This window comes from Lissotriton helveticus, chromosome 8, assembly GCF_964261635.1.
Source record: "Lissotriton helveticus chromosome 8, aLisHel1.1, whole genome shotgun sequence".
NCBI lineage: Eukaryota > Metazoa > Chordata > Amphibia > Caudata > Salamandridae > Lissotriton > Lissotriton helveticus.
Window position 1 is genome coordinate 950,084,589 of NC_136069.1, and position 15,674 is coordinate 950,100,262.

At 43.1% G+C, this 15,674-nt stretch overlaps 1 long non-coding RNA gene across 1 annotated transcript in view; it reads left to right on the plus strand.

The window, feature by feature from the left end:
- The window catches only part of LOC144771826 (uncharacterized), a 207,752-nt gene extending 202,864 nt beyond the window's left edge, over positions 1 to 4,888 (plus strand). The window contains exon 4 of the long non-coding RNA XR_013599495.1: positions 4,804 to 4,888. This is a non-coding gene — a long non-coding RNA (uncharacterized LOC144771826). The remainder of the gene's footprint in view (positions 1 to 4,803) is intronic.
- The last annotated feature ends 10,786 nt before the right edge of the window (positions 4,889 to 15,674 follow it).

Consider the following 15,674-nt stretch of genomic DNA (forward strand, 5'->3'; position numbering starts at 1 on the left):
TGGGGATCCATTGGTGTGGCGGGCCCTGGGTCCTCTGTTATGGGCCCGGGTCTCTCCACACCGCGACAGATACTTCACTGTTTTCTGAGGTATTGGGGTGGTGGGTGTGGGGTTTGGAAGGGTGTTCTAGTGTTGTACTTGTTGGGGGGGTTCTGGGTGGGGTTGGGGGCGCTGAGTTTGCGGGCTGGGGGGGTGGGTCCACACATGTCTGAGGCTGTAGTTCTTGTCGGGTTGCGGGTTGCACCTGGGTGGGAGGGAGGGCCGGATTTTGGACTGTATATTGACAATGGCTGATGCTGCGCTTCTGTCTCCTTCGAAGACCCTGCGGGTGGTAACATGGAATGTGCGGGGTATCCTAGATAAGATCAAGCGTGGGGCTGTGCTGCGATGGGGGAAGAGGGAGATGGTGGATGTACTCCTGCTTCAGGAAACTCACATGCTGGGCTCTAAGGCCCTTAGCCTCCAGAGGTTCGGTTACCACCAAGTCTATCATGCTGGCTTTACGAGGGGATCACGGGGGGTGGCCATTTTGATACATCGTAGGGTGGCCTATGTTCATGAGAAGCAATGGATTGACCCTCAGGGAAGGTTTGCCTTTGTTAAGGGCCTACTGGGCTCCGAGCCGGTGGTCTTTGGCAGTGTTTACGCCCCTCCCCCCTTGCAATGGGCACTATCTGAGCGGCTGTTTGCGCTGTGGGACGAAATCCCGGAGGTCCTGACTGTGGTGGGGGGTGATTGGAATGCAGTCATGGATGTGGGCCTGGACCGCCTGAGGCGAGCGTGTGGAGTGTCTGACCCCCCCCCCCCGCGGCTGCCCCCACCCGGTTGTGTGCGACTGTGCGTAGTCTGGGCTGGATCGATGTGTGGCGGCATTTTCATCCCGCAGTGCAGGCCTTCACGTATGTATCGGCGGTACATGGGTCATTCTCGAGACTCGATTATTTGTTTGTACCGGGTGCCTATCTGAACCGTGTCAGGGACGCCACGATACTCCCCAGAGGCCTCTCGGATCATTCCCCTGTTCTAGCCACCGTGACCCTCCTGTCTAAACGACAACCCTTTCGTTGGCGGATGTCCGCCTGGCAGTTGCAGCGGCCGGAGTATGTGGCACACTTACGCAAAGAGATCGACCATTTCTGGCGCGAGAACTTGGTTGGGGATGTCGATGCCATTGTTGTGTGGGAGGCGCTGAAGCCCACGATCCGGGGCATTGATATAGCTTGGTGTGCAGCCGCTCGGCGGGAACACCGGGAGGCCATTGTGACTGCCGCGGCCCGCGTGGAGGAGCTGGAGCAGCGTAGTCGACTCGGGGGTGACGATGGCGTCGTGCGACAGCTCCTGCAGGCCCAGCAGACATATTCCTCGGTCCTCTATGAGGAGGCCCGGCAGGCGTGGCTTGCCACGCGTAGCAGGGTGTATCAATGGGGTGATAAGTCCTGCACCATGCTACATAGGCTTTGCCAGGCGACCTTCCAGCCCCTTGAGCTACCCGGCATTACGGCGGAGGATGGCTCGGTTATGACCGACCCGGATCGGTTGGCGGCTAGCTTCGCCCGCTATTACGAGGCACAATACGCTCCTCGTGACCCATTGATGGAGGGCGAGATTGCCTCTTACTTGGACGACCTGCTCCCGCAGGCAGTTCCGGAGGAGACTAGAACGGCCTTGGAGGCCCCGCTAACGTCCGAGGAACTTGGGGAGGCCCTTGGCCAATTGAATACTGGGAAAGCGCCCGGCCCGAGCGGCTATCCCGCCGAATTCTATAAAAAGTTCCATGTCCAGCTGGGACCCCACTTTCGCAGCGCCCTGGAGGCGGCGCGGTCTAGAGGCGAGTTGCCACCTGACTGGCGCCATGCCGAGATTGTGGTCTTTTTGAAGCCTGGCAGGGCGCCGGACCGACACGACTCTTACAGGCCAATCTCCCTCATCAACATCGAGGCCAAGATCTTGGCGAAAGCCCTGGCGAATCGCCTCCTGCCCCACATCGCCGACCTGGTCCACCCTGACCAGGCCGGGTTCATGCCGCACAGGGCCACCAGGCATAATATCCGGCGGGCGCAGGCAGCGATCGACGCCATGGGGGCTAGAGATGAACGGGCCGCACTGCTCCTCGCGGACATGGACCGGGCCTTTGACTCGGTGAGTTAGGCATATTTGTTCACCTTGTTGGCCCGCCTCAATCTAGGGCCTGTCTTCTTGTCCTATATCCGTCTCCTGTATACTAATGTTACGGCGTCGGTCCGGGTAGCCGGTGCGGTCTCGGGACGTTTCCGGATAGGCCGTGGTACTCGGCAGGGCTGCCCACTGTCCCCCTATCTATTCGCCCTGGCCATGGAGCCCCTGGCGTCGCGGATACGATTGGATGCCCATCTGCGTGGCTTTGTCTGGAACGATACCCTAACGGATAGGATTGCGCTTTACGCAGACGACGTCCTCCTGTTCCTTACCGACCTGCGGCGCTCGGGCCCCCGGGTATTGGAGATCATGCGGGGGTTTGGCGAAGTCTCAGGGCTCCGCCTTAACTTGTCTAAGTCGACCCTGTGGGTTCTACGTGGCGGAACGGTTACCGACCCTTGGGCCGCCGACCTGCGCGTGGCGACGGACGGCCTGAGATATTTGGGTGTTTTCCTCTCGACTTCGCGAGCCATGGTCTGGACGCGCAGTGTCTTGCCGGTGTGGGAACGGGTTCAGGCTGATGTCAAGACGTGGTCCAGAATGCCCCTTACGATCTTTGGGAGGTCGGCCATTTTTAAGATGGTGGCGCTGCCGAGACTGCTGTACCAACTCCAGCATTTCCCGCACCCCATTGGCATGGAGTGGTTCCGTCAGGTGAACTCTGTGCTGAGCCGCTTCCTGTGGGATGGCGGTGCAGCCAGGGTGGCCCTGAGGACATGCTTTCTGTCCACTTACTGTGGTGGCCTGGCCACATCCGACCTCCTCTCCTACTACCAGGCGTCACATCTTCTTGTCCTCAATGAATGGTGGTACGGGGACAGGAGTGACCCGGCCTATGCCCTGGAGAGGCATCTGATGGGTGACCATACGCTCCACACCGTTCTCTACTCGGCCCGTATACGCCGCGGGCTGCCGTCAGTAACAAAAGTGGTCTTTGCAGTGTGGCGGCAGTCTTTGCGCCGCATGGGTTGGTGGGGCAAATTAACGGCCGAAACGCCGCTGTGGCACAACGGTCTGCTCCCAGAACTGGCGGCCCTAGCCGGGTTCGAGGGTTGGGAGGCTATTGGAATTACACAACTGGGCCAGGTCATGTCAGGCGCCACCCTCAAATCCTTTGAGGAACTCCGAGTAGAGTTCCAGATGCCCCAGTCCCAGTTCTTCCGTTACCTCCAGCTGAGGCATGCCCTCGCCCCAAGCATTGCCGGCCTCGACTCCCTGCCGGAGTTCAACCCAATTGAGGCGAAAGTGTTTATGGGAGACATGGGAGACAAGAAGGTCTCTGGGATTTATCGGTCCCTTGTTATTCACTGCTCGTCCACTCTTCGCTCCCTTCGGGACGCATGGGAGGTAGACGTGGGCGCCTTGGATGAGGACGACTGGAGGGAGGCGCTGGAGTCCCCGCGCGGCACCGCAATTGCGGTCCGGCTTCGCCTGATACAATTCAAATACCTGCATCGTGCCTACTACACACGTGAACGACTGTGGAAGGCTGGGTTGATTGCGTCATCGGAGTGCCTGCGCTGTGGGGAAGTGCCTGGCTCCCTAATACATACGGTGTGGTCATGTGGTCGCCTGGCTGGATTCTGGAGGGGCGTATGGAGTTGCCTGGCTGAGGTCCTGGGCTGGGATCTTCCTCGAACTCACAGGCTCGGCCTGCTGCACATTATGGAAGGGGTTGGGGGCAACATATACAAGCGCCACTTGCTGCTCCTGGGCCTGGTGGTTGCTAAGCGCGACCTAGCTCGGGCCTGGAAATCTGTGAGGGCCCCCCCCCCTGTCTGCGTGGAAGGCTGGGCTGGACTACTTTATGGGTCTTGAGAAACCAATCTTTGAGGCGCGGGGCTGCCCACGCAAACACTACAAGATCTGGAGGCGGTGGGCCGACTACCGTGACCTGACCTTGGAACCCCCGGCGGAGCAGGAGGAGGACATTTGATCGCAGTGACTTTTCTGGCCCGAATGGCACGACCCTGGTTGCATTACACCTGCATCCTCTATGTGAATCGTTTTTGTGTTGCCTCTGTACATGTGTGGTGGGGGGGGGGTTGGTGGGTACGGGTTGGGGTGTAGTTGGGGTTGGGGAGGGTTGTTAGGGCATTTTTAAAGCTGAGCTTCATTGACACTAGCTTTGTGAATCTTATGTATGTTACCTCTACATTGATACTGTTGTGGTGATCTTGGTGTGTGAAGATGCCACATCCTTGATACTTTTACGCTCAATAAACTTGGTTGTGAAAAAAAAAAATGAAAACTGTATATTTCACATTTTCATTTCTGTTCTTTGTCAAGCATGCAATCAAACAGTTTTTTTCTTTACAATTCTCTACAGATAAAATCATATAAACCAACAAGAGTAGAGAAACACATGCACAACCACAATAATCCAAATAAGCCCTTCAACACAAATTATACGATGTAAAAATGATCCAAACCACGATATGTTTTTTACAGGTTTCAAGTAAAGAAGCATTTTTTTAATGTATCATTGCATTAAAAAATGAGCCTCGCAAACAAAAGGAAAATAACTTTTTTCAAGTACATAAGCACTAATCTATTTCTTTGCAGGCAATTTGCAAAACTAAAACTTTTCCAAGCAAAAAACTCAAAACAATACTTCACTTTTTTCAGAACGAAAGAACGAAAGCTCCAAACATAACATAAAGAACAACTGATAGAAAAATTTGAGAAAAAACAGCATCTACACAAGAACTTTCTAATCACACAACAAAAACCTAAAAAGGTAACCTTTTTCATTCTGTCAAGTCTATCCAAAATTAAACTTTTTTAAATCAATGGTATCAAAGCAGCTAACAATTCCAAAATAACATTATCTGGCTAATGCAATTAAAACCTGGTACAATTTTGTTAAAAAAGCTGTAAAATAATAAATGTACACCAACTTTTCACTTGCTGGCAAAAAAAATGTAAAAGCAAGCACATATAAAATCACTAAAACATTGTTTTTCTCTTTTTCTTCTTTCTACAGAGAATGGTAGCAAGAAAACAAGCTAACTACTTGCAATCAAGTGGGGGAAGTAGAATTTTAAGTTACAGTTGCTATGTTTGTTAAGGAGAGAGATTTACTGAGCCCAGGTGTCATTGGAGGTGTGTGCATTATTACTCATCCCATTGCACAGGCAGAGCTGTTACTCTTGGTGACACTGTTGAAAGGACCACCAAGCAAAACCACTCTCTCTCTGCAATGGCGATAGAGGTAAGAGAAAATATAAATGAAATGAAAGCCCTGGCATCCACCTTCAATGAACCCTGTGGCTCAGTTTTGAGGGAGGTATCACAAAACATTCCTACACATGTAGCACGTCGTATGAACCCGGTGGCTCAGTTTTGAGGAAGGTATCACAAAACATTCCTACACATATAGCACATTGTATGCCCACAATTCCCAACCTATGCAGGATCATTCAATATAAAAAGAAGGCAAGTAACCCCCGATGTGTAACACCCCAAACCTCCTCTGATTTTAACATTCCTCCTCAACTTACTGTAACTGTTACTGATGAACCCCTTCTTTTGCATGACAGCAAAAACCCTCTCAAAAGAATTCTAATCTTTAGCACACCCCATAATCTTGTTAAGATAGAGAGTAGTGATATTTGGATGATGGATGGGACGTTTAAATCCACACCCTATCCATTCACCCAAATATACACTATTCAGACTACATTAATCATACAGTAGTGCCCTTAGTGTACAGTTTACTCCCTGATAAACAAACTCAACATGCACTGAATTTTTGGGTCATGGTCGCGCTATACAAAACTTACAAATAAATAAATAAATAAATAAATAAATAAAAGTCCTAGAAAAGTGTTAATTGACTTTGAATTACCTATGATTAACACAATTACTAAAATATACATGGATACCCAAATACAAGGATGTTTTTTTCACTTTCCATAGGCTTCTTAGCGAAAAAGAAAAAAGAAATACTCATTTGATGATTAAATACCAGACAGTAAATTGCAATTTGAATTGAAGAACTAACAACACTTTGCTTTGTTCCTCCTTACAGTCTAGATAAATACTACACATATATTACTGAACCTGACTATTTTACTGCAAACAAGGACAAATTGGCACCCCTTCTAAATTACTTTGAAGACACATAAATTGGCCATCTAAGCAGGTCAGGTCCCAGGAGGAATCCAGGTATCCATGTGAAGTGGTGGAGCTGCTATGTGACCTGCTTACAGGGAGGAGCAAAAAAAATACTGTCATAGAGGGATGGCACAACTCCAACAAATCTATAGGTAAACCATATCCTAACTTCTATCATATTTGCGAAATTTTGAAGAAGGAGCAAAGTTTCCGAGAAATGAGACTTGAGCAATCATTAACTGGTAGTCTGAACCCATGAATGTCTAAAAGAACAAAAGAAATGTCTGAGCGACTATTGGGTGCAATTCAACAATTTTCGTTGATTTGTACCTTCATACTACCTAAATAATATTGCACACATCCTACATTTCTAATCTACACTTTCCCATGAGGCACAGGGTCAGACTGATTTGCATATGGCCATGTCTGAACTGGGGTGGCAGAGTGGGCTAAAGAACGGTGATGGATTAAACCCAGATCAGTTGACTGGGGGTGAGTGCTTGTATTGTGAATGCTCCGTCCATCATTTCCTTTGGTTTTTCTTTGTTCGCCATAAGTTGCCAGGGTATGCTCAGACGTGAGTCCCTTGCTCACTTTGCCACTGGATTCAAGCAAGCCGGGCTGAAGACAGCTGAAATGCCAGAAACCGGTCCTCAGTAGCTTGTTTCCGGTCCAGGGAAGGCATGGCTTGGCAGTTCGGGCTGGACTGTTCCCATGAGGCACAGGGTCAGACTGATTTGCATATGGCCATGTCTGAAATGGGGTGGCAGATTGGGCTAAAGAACGGTGATGGATTAAACCCAGATAGTTGACTGGGGGTGAGTGCTTGTATTGTCAACGCTCCGTCCAGCATTTCCTTTGGTTTTTCTTTAATTACACTAACGCCTAAACCACCTAACTTGCCTGTTTTTACAGTACATTTCCCTAATTCAAGCATTTTGCTAAAGAATTTTAAATTATAAATTAAAAATCAGGTTTCTTACCTTTAGTTGTCTTCTTGCTTCAACTCTTGGACTGCCGTAACATCCCACATTTACCAAGAGTCTTGAGCAGTCCTTTAATCAATAGGAAATAATCCATAATCCGTGATGTAAGCCATGACCCGAGTTAAACTAACCATAATGGACACAGTTTGGCAAAGCCATTTTTTTACAGCAACAATTCTGCTAAAAACTGAACAGTCCTCACCTACAAAAAAAATTCCCCCCCAAAAAATCCTGCAAAACAATACTTGTTTGGCAAAAAACGCAACAGGAAATCCATTGTTGCAATCCTCTCTTGATCCAATTCAAGTTAAAGGAACCTTGAAAAAGTAAAAACGTTTTGAAAAAAATCGCAACAAAAAAATCCATTATTGAAATACTCTCTCGACCAAAATCCATGAAGCAGTGGCGTAACGAACCTTGAGGGGGCCCCCCTGCAGGGTTCGTGAAGGTGCCCCCTCTGGACTCAATCTAGAGCTCCCCAGCAGAAATGCGGTGCTGATGGGGCCCCCTGGAGGGTGAGGGCCCCACCGCACCATGGGGGCTACAGGGGCCTGTGTTACGCCCCTGCCATGAAGTCTTTGTCCATGTTCCTTCATCCTAACCGGAAAACCGCGACAAGGTAAAAACTTAATTTCTAAAAACGTGTCACATCAAAAAAATAAAAAAATATTGCTTTCATAACACTAGTAATCATTAATTTAAAATAATTCTCTTAAACAAAAAGTGTTACGAAAGCAATGAACCCTACGTGGGCCAACAGCTGCTACCTGTTTAGGAATTTCTTTTTTAAGTTAAAACAAACAAAGTTCAAGTTAAAGGAACCTTGAAAAAGTAAAAACGTTTTGAAAAAAATCGCAACAAAAAAATCCATTATTGAAATACTCTGTCGACCAAAATCCAGCATAAGTCCCAAAAACCATATATCCATGTTTTAAAAATGTCCCAAAAAGTATTTCTGCAATCCATGAAGCAGTGGCGTAACGAACCTTGAGGGGGCCCCCCTGCAGGGTTCGTGAAGGTGCCCCCTCTGGACTCAATCTAGAGCTCCCCAGCAGAAATGCGGTGCTGATGGGGCCCCCTGGAGGGTGAGAGCCCCACCGCACCATGGGGGCTGCAGGGGCCTGTGTTACGCCCCTGCCATGAAGTCTTTGTCCATGTTCCTTCATCCTAACCAGAAAACCGCGACTAGGTAAAAACTTAATTTCTAAAAACGTGTCACATCAAAAAAATAAAAAAATATTGCTTTCATAACACTAGTAATCATTAATTTAAAATAATTCTCTTAAACAAAAAGTGTTACGAAATCAATGAACCCTACGTGGGCCAACGGCTGCTACCTGTTTAGGAATTTCTTTTTTAAGTTAAAACAAACAAAAATATCAAAATACAACTTCCCTAGTTCTTACTACCTCCCTCCTCTCTCCTTACAATACACTATACCACTCTTAATCTAGTTTTAATAATTTTAATTTGCCTTACCTGGAAACATCTCTTCCTTGTTTCTTAGCCATACCACGACGATCCTCGTAATGACGAAACTTACGTACAAGCGGCAACGTCATCTCTTTCCGTAAAAAGGACAATTTCTCTCATTCACTTCACTGGGAAACCGTGGGAAAACCTCCAAAGAAAATAAAAATTATATGTTATAATATATTTAAAAATCTATGTTTATTTAAAAAAATAATATAACTAATAAAGTTTTGTATAAACATTTTTTATTTTTTTAATTATATTATATATTTTTTAAATGTAATAAAATGACCTACAATACTATTAATGTGTCAATTGATTGTTTTGTTAACTATTACATTTTTATTACTTACATTTATGTTTTTAAACGTTTTATATGTCTATTTATGTAAACTCATGTTGTACATATATACTTTTTAAAATATATGAATATACATGTCAAAGATTATTCATTTTATAAATTAAAAATAAAATGTATATTAATTTATTAATGATAGGTTATAATTATACCTTGACATCAAATCACCCCTGCCCCAAAACACCCTGAGTTTGTCTGCATATCACTTTTATAAATTAATAATTCAAATTAATTTAACAATTTTACAATAAAATAACTTATAAATTAAGTAATAAATAATACTAAAGTATTTAAATTAATACCTGAATATTAATACACCCACCCAAACCCCTTTTTCCCATGCATCCCATCCCAGAGGATAGGTGCCGAAACCTTGTTTAATAATTTAGAAAAGTATTTAAAAATATTCTATTACCAAAAATAAATATCAATTAATTATCGAGTATTACAACTAATACCTGATTATTAATACACTCCCCCAACCAAAACCCCTGTTTCCCATGCATCCCATCCCAGAGGATATGTGCCTAACCATTTTCAAATATTTGTAAAAAAAAATAGTGTTAACATTTTCTATCACTATAACTTAATATCAAATAATTATCAAGTATTAAAATCAATACCCGAGTATTAATACACTCAACCACCAAAACTCATGTTCCCCATACAACCCGTCCCAGGGGATAAGTGCAAAGCACATTTAATATATTTTAAATAAATATATTATGGTATAGATATATGTATATATTTTTAAATAATAACAACTAATCTATTTTTTTAATAATACTCAAGTATTAAAAAGCACACCTGAGTATTAATACACTAACCAACCCAAAACGTATCCTCTTTAATTACTTTGTATGCTATATCTTTTTATTTTCAATATAAAAACTTGTAAACTAAGGGGCCCATTAGGATATCTGGCGGATCGCCACCACCGGTGGCCACGGTATCAAGAAGCCTAAGAATATGTTTGTGGCAGGACAGAAGATCGGGGTCACTAATAGATTTTCATATCTCAGAATTCTCCTCGACCAAAAAGATACCTGGGTACAAGCCGTCTCAGGGCTATAAGACTATTAGAACATTCTACCATTAGAAGACAGAATGTTCTAACAAAAAAGAACAAAGCATTCAGGGATTGCGAGAGGATTGGAATCCCCTCGGGCTCCCTGAAGCCTTTATTCACAGCCAGAGCAGTGAACAAAGTAACATTGGAATATTGGAGCTCCAGGCTTATACCAGTCATTATAAGCCAAGAGCACTCCATTGTTATCAGTGGAGCTCCCAACATTCCAATGTTCTAATAGTTTATAGATAGGCACATAGTGCTGTATGACTCAATACAATACTGAAACAGTAGAGTGAGAGTGATTGATGAAAGTGTAATAATACAGACTGGAAAATTCAATATAGGAAACACTAGTTTGTAGGTACATAGAAGACTGTAAGGATAGTCTATGGAGGTTTAAAGCAGTCCACAGCCTAAGACGTACTGTCCTCCATGAATATTTGGATACTGACTAGATGATTACAGTTCTGCAAGCAGACTGCCTACTAAATTTTAAATAACATTTTTCTTTTTAGCACCGTGCATACTAAAGGATGTTCTGTTGAATAGCTCTGTACAATACGGAATCACCAATCACAGAGATTTTGCTGTAAGTCAAAGAATATACACCTGGAAATAAAAATTATAAAACACAAGTTTGCTGGCGCATAGAACAGTACATACATAATCTATAAAGGTTTGAAGAAGTCCATGCCCTAACACTCAGTTTGTACCATGAGAACTTAAATACTAGCTGAATGATTACAATTCTGCAAAAAAAGTCTCTCAAACCATTTTTATTTTTTAATCATAAATTTATTTTTGTAACATTTCATAATTTAATAGAACTTCCAGCATGATTTCGTCAGAAATTTCATTTTCTTTATCATGAATATCAAGTCATATCATGAAACTCAATGTCGTTTAACGCTTCAAGAAAGTTCTCGTCCAAAGTTTCATCTAAAAATTCGCAGGTAATATCTCCTGCACCAATACTTTCTTCTTCATTCTCACTCTCCATGAAAGGTATATTTAACTCTTCCATCAGAGAGTTAGTAATTTCAAAACTCTGTTCCATATTCTTCTGCTCCTCTTCCATACTGAATTTTATTATGTTGTTGTTCCTTGCAGAAAAACATAAACACTACATTTTATCATTTTCCCTAATACATAATACAAAATTAGCTTTATCAACTATTTTGCTCTTTAAAAAATATTATGCGAAAACCATTCTCAACTACTTTATATGATAATATCTTTAAAATTTGCTTATATGAATATTTAGTTATAAAATTCCCTTACATTTTCAAACCAGTCACTCTTTATCAGTATAAAAAAAACTAAGGCTATTATAATAAAATGCAGTACTAAAAAAAGTAAAAAATATCCATTCAGCTTACCAGTTCCAAAGCAGTTGATGTGTTGCAGTAAAATACAAAGTACACAGGTACACTCAGTATATATATTTTTTTAATTTCTTCAAATGTGTTTCAAAGATACAAACCGTCTTTACAAACTTTTGTACACCATGGACGTTCTGTTACTTCACCTCTGTAGAAGTACATTCCATCGATTATTTTTGACTGTTAGTTATACTTACCTTCAAAATAACAAATTAAAAAAAATAATAATTATTACAAATTTAGCATCTGTAGAAGACAAAAAAAATAGTTACAATTTATCTTTTACAACACAAAATCATTTCTAAAGCATTTAATTTGATTTTTTTGCTGTTCTCAGAATATATTGAATTTCACTACAAACAGTGAGTTCAATAGTACTCATCACATAACAGCGGGCAAAAAAGACAATCAAGAAGATTATCTTAAAAAAAAAAAAACAATCTCAATAACAATCCTAAATGTTTTTTTCTAAGACCAATTTCTTACGTAACTATAAGATATGTCAAACAATCCTGAAATAACAAAACACCATCATTAATTTTATTCCATTATAAATAATGTTACTTCCAAATATATGCTAATAATATTTGGAACAAAAAGTTATTAAAGTTTACACATACTTTTCCGCATGGCCAAATAGTATGTGTGAAATTCTTAGTTTGAAAGTTGTTCAATATTAATTCTGAACATCTGCCTTCCAGCCTTCTGATCCAAATCCACTGATATTATTTGCACCGTCCCCCAGTGCTAATCTCTCAGCCCAATGCTATTCAACATCTTCTTGACCACCCTCACACAAATAGCCCGCCATCTCAACAATAACATCATCTCTTACGTCGACGACACCCAGCGCATCCTCTTGCTCACCAAGGAGCCACATACCATAAACAACAACCTCCACAACGTAATTAAGGACATCACCAAGTGGATAAAGAGCAGCTCTCTAAATCTGAACTCGCACAACATGAAGATACTCATCCTCAGACCCACCCCCTCAGTTTCAGATGACTCCTGCTGGCCAACTACATTGTAAATAGTACCAACACCTACTGTCCATATGCACAACCTACAATTCATCCTCAACTCCTCCCTGTACATGTGTAAACAAGTCTACAGCATTTCGTCATACTGCTATAACACCCTCCACATTCTGCACATCATTTACAAGTACATCCTAAAGAAAACAAGAAGAAATAGACTACTCTGTTGCAACACACTGTCGTGTATTTCTATAGGTTCTGAATCGATCCCCCTATTCCTGACCCTATTCTGGTTAAACTTACTAGCTAGTTAACTAACAGTCAGCCCATGAGGCAAGAAATCCACCATGATGCAGATACCGTTATCTGACGCAGTCACACTACGGCACAGGAACGTGTTATCTGATTAGCTCATAACGCTTGAGATCTAATTAGACAAGCGATATTCCTCCAGCCCCTGATAAGGCATACGACGTTCTCATAACAAATCAAACCTATGACAACCTGGATAATCCGTGCGGCCATTGTTTTGATTTCACAGAGAACTTTAGTAAAGAATGTGCTAACGAGCAAGTCGTATGACATCTTTATTGACGTACCTATGTCCATCCTTACGTCAATCCCGGCACCTTTAAGGTATAAATATTGCCGACCTTGCCCTATGCAAAACACACGCGTGGTGACAAGACGGAGCAGCCATACTTGCCGAAGCAGAGAGCCGAAGCAGACCCCGCAGGCAGCAGCCCCGCCTTCCTGACGCGCTGAGAGACGCGCTGCTATCTCAAGCCGAGAGACCCAGCACCGGCGCTTCTGGGCAGCCCTCGCAGGCAGCCTGGAATATCGAGAGCAGAGAAAGAGATACCATTCCTCATTCATCCTAAATTCCAGGTACAGAACTGAATAACCCCTCCTGGAGAATTCTTTAGTTATTCACTTGGCAAAAACAAACTTAACTTAAACTGTAACTTTCTATTCCCGCCCACGTATTAGACTTAGGTCAGGTACACGGGGTAGGCGTATTTAGAAACACCAGTTGAGTACGTTTAGTCAAATGTATATGTGTATGTAAATATATTTTAATCATTTTAAACATCATATGGCTCAGAAACCATATCAATGTTTTTACAGTATTATTTTATACTATTGCTTCTAATGTATGCACTTTACTTAACTATAAGTATCGCAATAATATCGATCCATTTCTCTTGTACGAGAAAAGAGACTGATCAATAAATAACATCTTTTATTGAACACGCCCGTCTCTTCCTTTTCTCTACATTCTGATGAGACTAAGAATGCACGTACTGACTGAGTAAAATAATTGCCTTGTGCTCACACGACTCTTGAGATTGACTCTTGATTAGGGGAGAGCAAAGTTGTCATGTTCTATGGTTGTCAGAAACTAAATCCCTTCTTGTCTAATCAGGGAAGTTAATCCTTCCTTGAACATTCGAGAAAGTTTCTAGCGAACTCTGAGCTTAGCTGGCAAACCCAAAAATTAAGTCTAGTATCGACAGTAGTAGACCTAGTTAACGTCTGGCCTAGGCCTTTACTGCTGTAGGTACTATTCCAATGCGCAGAGCCTATTGGGAAAATAGGAGCTACACTACATGGCGCCCAACGTGTTTGGAAAGGGCGATAAAACTAACGTAAGACATTTAGAGTAACTCAGTCGTGCTTTCTCACTCAGACCCCTTTTCCCAAATACTCCAAAGACGTCTGGAGTGGGTGAAAGGTTATTATATCCTCCAAAACCTCGCAGGAGGGAACTCCTATGTATGGTTCTTGGTCTAGTCAACGTTGAAGGATAAAACAGTTCCAGAATATTGTGCATCTAATCTCTGTTTCCATAAAAAACCTGATCTGCAAATAAAAATAATACCATCCTGTCAGTAAAATGGGAGACAGTGATGGAGAAAGAGAGGCAATTAGATTAGCTACTGAAATAGCAGATGCTGATGCTACCATGCAAGCAGCAGACGCGGATATAATACTCATTCCGGTCACCAAAAGAAGATCTATAACCTTAAAACTTATAGAAAATGGACTGACACCTAGAGGTGGCACAGTCATATTCGTAATCGAGGCACACGAATATCGGCAGACAGAGGTATACTATACATGGATACATTTTCCAGCAGCAAATGCTGTAACAAAGTACTTCCACTATTACAAAGTAGAGGAACCTCCTAATGAGTACACTCCTTTCGAGGAGGTGGAAGTACCACTCAAATTCCAAGAGCATTTGCTCTTATTTGATGGCGCCCTAAAACATAATAATCACATTACAAGGCTCGGTCCTTTAGGAAGACCAGGAGCAACGTGGCCGGTCTTAGCCGGATACACACCACATCCAGACATCGAAAGAATGCCTGCAGCAGAGCTGTTAATACAGCTAAAACAACTACTAAAAATTCACAGACAATTAGTTCAGTATGTAATGCGGACTTCAACAATTCAGCCAGCGATTAAACTTCCACAGCTGACCCCTCACCAGGGGAACACAAATAAAATTACACCACAGAACATCCAATCCTGCCTAGGTAAAGTTCCAGCTAAACGGGAACAGATACCATTCTGGTTGGCACAGAAAATTACCCAAATAGAGGCGGTGTTTCCTGACACCACCCCGCTGGAAAAACACAGGATTCTGACTATATGTCTCCCAATGGGAATCGCACCACACATTGAGGACTGTGACACTTGGGGTACAGTCTTTGCTTCCATCTATACAAAAACACACGGTGTTCCATCCATTTCGGTAATACCAGATGTGCTTAAACAAATTCAAGATGAATACGGTCCAGAACCTGCTTTAACTCTTGGTATGAAATTACTAAAAGACTTCAAGCAGGTCTCGGCTATATTACTAGCCAACATAAAGGGTGAAGCAGCAAACGTGGCGATCCGCCAGAGGTTAAAAGAGACAGATATAGCAGACCAACCAGCTGAAATTGCCAGAATCATAGAAAAATCCTATGAAGAACTAGGCAGAGATAGTCTAGGTGGAATACCAGTAAAACCGCAACTGACTACAAGTCCAGAAAAAATGTTTTTTAATAATAATAATAATTCACCAAAAAAGAACTGGGATGGGAACAAACAATCCAATCCCAAAGAAAAGAAATT